Here is a 6000-nt window from a genome sequence, read left to right on the forward strand (position 1 = left end):
GTGACAAGCCACTAAAAGAAAAATAAAAGAGGGGTGACAAATTAAAGCGTATGCACGTATGCTAGTGCTCGTTTGGAGGGGAGGGATCAAGAACCAACGCGAGGCTCTAGGGTACATCCCCCACCCAAATGCAATGCAAAGCGCGGAATAAAACATACATCCAAATAACCAATCATACATACGTGAGTGAGGGAATAGTTTGATACGGGCGCGAGGCGAAGGGTCCTAAAAAGGAAAATGAAACCCTAATATCCAAAATGCAATGCATAAAAGGGGTAGAAAAAGGAAAAGAATGGCTAAATCAAATGCTCGGACCCACTTAGGAATTCCCCAGTGGAGTCGCCAACTGTCGCGCCCCACTTTTTGATGATGTGTTGTGTGAGTAGTGTGGAATATGTGAACGTGTGTAAATGAAAATAAAAGGCCATGAGACTTAAAAATGCGACGATTTGGCCAAACGAAGTTTTTAAAAAAAGGGTTTTTGAATGAAAAATGGAGTCGCCACTTGGTATAGAGTTAGGGTGTACCAAGTCACCCAAAAAGTGATTTTTCCTAAAGGAAAGGTAGAAAGAAACCCCTTTTAAACGACTCCTAGTCCACGTAAACCAACGAAAAAGGCTCGGGAGTCACATTTGACGAAGGGGAAGGCAAGGATAAAAATCCAAGGCACCCCTTCGACCTAGCCAAGGCTAGTTGCGTGACTTAATCCACCTTTCCTAATTTTTCTACCCAAGGTATGTATCGCATGTTGGATATGTCTATATGAATGCAAAAACCTAGACCTAAGGGGACATGGGGGAAATTTCTCTTCAAAGGTTGAGTGGTGCCAATCACATTAATTGTGAAGCCCAATAATGATCCTTTGGAGAGGTCACACATAATCCTAAATGACGTAAAAATGAGTGGAATGCATGCCATGTGAAAATGTGAGTTTGTGTGAAGTGAGAAAAATGATAAAAATAATAGGATGTAAGTGGAGGTGTGCAAATGTCTTTACAAGGTAAGGTGAGTAAAGAATGATAATGTGAAAATAACATAAAGTGCATGTGTGCGAGTGATATGGTATAAAGTGTGAGTAGTTAAGTGCAAACGTCCAAAAGTAGTGTGAAGTGAGAATGTGGAAAAAAGGATAGAATATAAAGTAGAAGTGTATAGCATAGAGAATAAATGAAATGCATGAATCCTATAGGAATGCATCAAGACGGGAACGGGGAGTTCTAACTTTATGACTTTAATCTTCCCTTTGACTAGAAGGGGGGAACTAGCGTGCTAAGGCTATTTGTGGAGCCACACTCGCTCGTTTTCCTTGTCGAAAGGGGACTCTCAAGCAAATGAACCCTATAACTAGCATGAGGTGCAAAAAATCTTAGAATGAGGGGAAAAGGGGTTCGAGGAGCATGCTAAATGATAAAACTAAGAAAAATGCATGACATGTAGTGAACATGCAAATATGCACTATCGAAAGGGACGGCCTATTGGGTCTAGCGTTGGACTAGCCCTTTCTATGAATTCCTACTAGCATTGGACTAGTGGAAATGGAACAAAGAACCACAACTAGCGTTGGACTAGTGTGGTGACGGGAAAGGGGGCCACAACTAGCATTGGACTAGTGTGGTGACGTCCATTCATCCATCACATTCATTCATGACTATAAAAAACGAGTAGACATGCAAATCACTTATAAACACGTAACACATAACACTTAGCATGCTCGACTAGATGCAAGAGCCTAATAAAGCACTTAACACATAACACATAGGCATGCAACCAAGCTGATGAACCTATTACATTTGCTAACTAAAACAAAAGGGGAAAGGGAAAATGGACCAAATTGCTTGCCAAGCCCTATCTATTACAAGTCAAGAGGTGTACACATACCCCATAATGAATAACTTAAATAAAAAGTAAAAAGTAAATGAAATAAATGCAAGGAATTAAGGAAAGGCAAGGAAAGCGAAGTAGACATGCATATTCACATAACACGTATGAGCATGTAGGGTCAAATGAAGTGCAAATGAGGGATAGAGTATACCTCTCTTGAATTGACGCCTTAACGGAGTGAAATCACTTATTTATCCTCCAAAATAAAAGAAATGGTCAAGGTACCAATTTATTTGGGAAAATTAAAGAAAATAGGCAAACACAAGTTCACTTGGTCATAAAGCCCCTAAAGTCATGAATTAAATGCAATTGAAACAAAGCATAGTAATTAATTAAAACAAACAAGCAATGAAGTTGTAGAATTAAAATTGTCAAGGACCAAATTGAGGAAATTATTCAATTGGTTGGGTCATAGTGAAACAAAGGGGACTTGGGGGGTCAAAGTGCTAAATTCCAGAAAGCTTTTCATACAAAAGCATGCACGGTTATGAAGCTTATGCTTCTGCAACTTCCAGCCAACATTTTTCTGCAATTTTTGTATTCATTCTAATGCCATTTTCCCTCCAAACCAAGCTAACATTTTTAACCCAAACATCAAAGCCTCGATTCCAGAACAACAACATCACAACACTCAGCATCCAAAGCATCCAAAACAGACCAAGAGAGAAAAGAGAGGCGTATGAATGGGAGCAGGCAACGGCAATGCATCAGTTTTTTCTGAAGATGCGCACAGGCCATCTAAAAAGGATGAAATGTGCGCTGCATATTGAACAAAAGAGAACAACAACCACTGGACAATTACGACATCTGGAATATACATTTGTCTCTCCCTCACTACAAGTGCAACCACAAAAAACAGCAAAAGCAACGTGAGGACTTGCGGCAAACCGAAATTTATTTTCCAGCAGGCATCGAATCATGACTCAAGCTAGCCTCAAATTAATACTTGAATGGTTTTGTGTTAACAAGGCTTGAGGAACCGCAGGTTCCTGTTAAATATTCTGGTGAAACTTTTGCAAACCAAACAAGCAAAAGAAGAAAAGAAAAACTCAGAAAGGATAGCATGCAAATCTGGAAATTTCTGCAACCTTCAACCGTGGCATTCTTTCATTTTGTCATGCAAACAAGTCCCAACGAATATCAAAATTTCGAGTCAAAACGAACGAACAAAACAAATCTCAATCATCATCTAAACCAAATACTACGTTTTGCTGCAGGATTAAAACAGAAAATTTGAATTAACCGACATGAAAAAAAACGCAGCAAGGCTCACGGACATAAAATGCAGCAAAATGGAAAGAAAGAAAAACTGCAAATGACTAAACCAACAAATGACAAAGAGAGGGACTATAAAACTAGTTCAGAAGAGTACCTGATGAAGCCTTTTGGATCAAAATCAGGTCAGGACGCCATGAAAGAGCGGCCGAAGCTATCCCGTTACGGCTCCGAAACCGCACCAGCAAAATCAAGCAGCAATCTTTGGGGGCGAATTCAAAGGCTCATTCGATGTTTTCTGCCAACAAATTCTGAACGAAACCTTCTCCCCTTACTTCCTAGTTAGTGCAGAACTTGAGAGTTACTTAAAATAACCAGAGATCAAAGAGAAATTTGATCTGAAACATGGCTCATAATCAGCCTTTGGTCAGAAAAATTGCAGCTTTATCATTTCCTTTTCAGTTTGTTCGTAGCCTTCTTCTCTTCCGTCCGTTGCTCATTTCCTCCTTGAACAGGTCCTTCATCTGGGTCAGTGATATCGATGGCCTTGGTATGGCCATCACCACCTTGCTCCACTTCAAACTTGACGATTTCATACTTGCCCAGACTGCGAAACCCGCCACTGCCGGCCTTAATCCCAGAGTGGTGGACGAACAAATATTTGCCATCGTCAGTAGGAGTGATGAATCCAGGGCCTTTCTGGTCATTGAACCACTTGATATGGCCCTTTGCTCTCTCGTTTTGCCTCTGCTCACCACCCTCTTTCAGCAGCCATTTTCTTCCTTCAAACCCACCACCAACCCGTTGCCTTTCTTTTTCCTTTCTTCTCTTCTCCCAGAATCTCTCCCTCGCTCTCGGCCCTTTTCTCTTTCCCCAGCCGTGGCCTTTCACTCTAGTTACCCTTCTTCCTCTCGAAGCTCTTCTGCCAAAAACCCAGCCGCTCTCTCTCTGTTTTTTTTCCAGCTGTCTCACGCACACCTTTCTCCTTCGTTGCCCCCCCTAGCCGTTCCTCTCTGCTTAGCTCTTTCATCCCTGTCTGCCCTCTCACTCAAACCCCCCCAGTTTTTGCAGCCGTCCTCCTGATCCTTTCCTTTTCGTTTCCCCCGCTAAAACTCTCCCTTGCGGCTACTACCCAATGCAACTCACCTCTCTCAAACCCTTCATCCTACGGCCCCAATTCTCCTGTCCTTCTTCTTTTTATTTCCACCCTCCACCTATCCTCTTCTAGAACTCTCTAGGGCCAAAACATTCATCCCTTAAATTGCCCTTAAGGCCTTGCTGCAACTTCTCTTTGCAAGCTGCGGACGAACGCAGCTTGCATGCAATAATAGATTCTTTTTTTTTTTTTTTAAGTAATGTATCAAAACCGATAATAATAAAATTTAGTAAAAGAAAAACAACAACTTAATTAACATGAATAAATAAACTAGAAATAACAGACACAAAGTTGCGATTTTTCATTTTTCTTTTATTTTCATTTTTAAATAATGAAACTAAAATCTAAAACAACTAAAACATATTTTTTGAACGCTTTTCTTTTTCTTTGAGAAATTCTACACTAAAATGGCTAAAATAACTAAAAAGATAAAAGTAAATAAAACTAACGTGACAAATAAAAATAAAATAGAAAAATAAAAAAATAAATAGTAAATAAATCAATAATAAAACACCAAAAATTTGGTGTCTACAATTATTTTGGAGGATGAATAAGTGACTTCACCCCATTAGAGCTCCATTTCAAGGGAGGTATGACTTCTTTTTTCGTCTCTGCCCTATGTGATTCAACGTGCTAAGTGAGAATTGCATGTCTACTTTGCTTTCCTTGCTTTTCCTTAATTCATTTCTTTTATTTCATTTACTTTTGCTTTTATTAAAGTCATTCTTTTATTTATTTATGGGGTATGTGTACACCTCTTGGCTTGTAATAGATAGGGCTTGGAGTGCATTTTTATTCCCTTTTCCTCTTCCCCATTTGTTTTAGTTAGCAAATGTAATAGTTAGGGCCTTAATTGCCTTGTGTGATTTGCATGCTTGTGTGCTACGTGTTACTTGCTTTCTTAGGGTCTTGCATCTAGATGCCATGCTTATGTGTTATGTGCAATATGTGATTTATGTGTTTATTTGCTTTATTAGCCTTTACATGATTTATTTGGTTTACAATGAATGTGTGACGTCACCGTGGCTAGTCCAACGCTGGTCATGATTTTTCCCCTCGAGCTCTCACAAGTCCAATGCTTGCGAGAGAATTTTAGAAAAGGGCTAGTCCAATGCTAGACCCAATAGGCCGTCCCCTCTCGCTAGTACATACTTGCATGTTTGTCATACATTTTTTCTTAGTTTTCTAGCATTTGGCATGATCCTCCAATCCTTTCCCCTTCATTTTAGGTTTTTGCATTCTCATGCTAGTTATAGGGTACATTGGCTTGAGAGTCCCCTTTCGATAAGGGAAACGAGCGAGTGTGGCTACAAAATAGCCTTAGCACGCTAGTTCTTCCTTCTAATCAAAGGAAAAATTAAAGTCGTGAAATTAGGAGTCATTCCCGTACCCGACTTGATACATTCCTCTAGGTTCATGCACTCTCATTCTTATCATATCACTTCCTCACTCTTTTATCCACATTTTCTCACAACTTATATTTTTCTCAATCCACATGCCATGTTTGTACATTTTTCTTCTTTTATCATTTATTTTCCACCTCACAAATTGCACCCAATTGCACTTATATGTATCTACTATTATATTTTCATCCACTAGCACACAAACACCTTTATTTTCTCAATTGGCGCACATGCACTTTTCTTACATTTGCACACTTGCACTTTTCTTACATTTGCACGCTTACACTCATACTTGAGTTTTCATTTGCATTACCCGTGACCTCTATGAGGACTTTCCTTATTGGC

This window comes from Coffea arabica, chromosome 10e (genome assembly GCF_036785885.1).
Source record: "Coffea arabica cultivar ET-39 chromosome 10e, Coffea Arabica ET-39 HiFi, whole genome shotgun sequence".
NCBI lineage: Eukaryota > Viridiplantae > Streptophyta > Magnoliopsida > Gentianales > Rubiaceae > Coffea > Coffea arabica.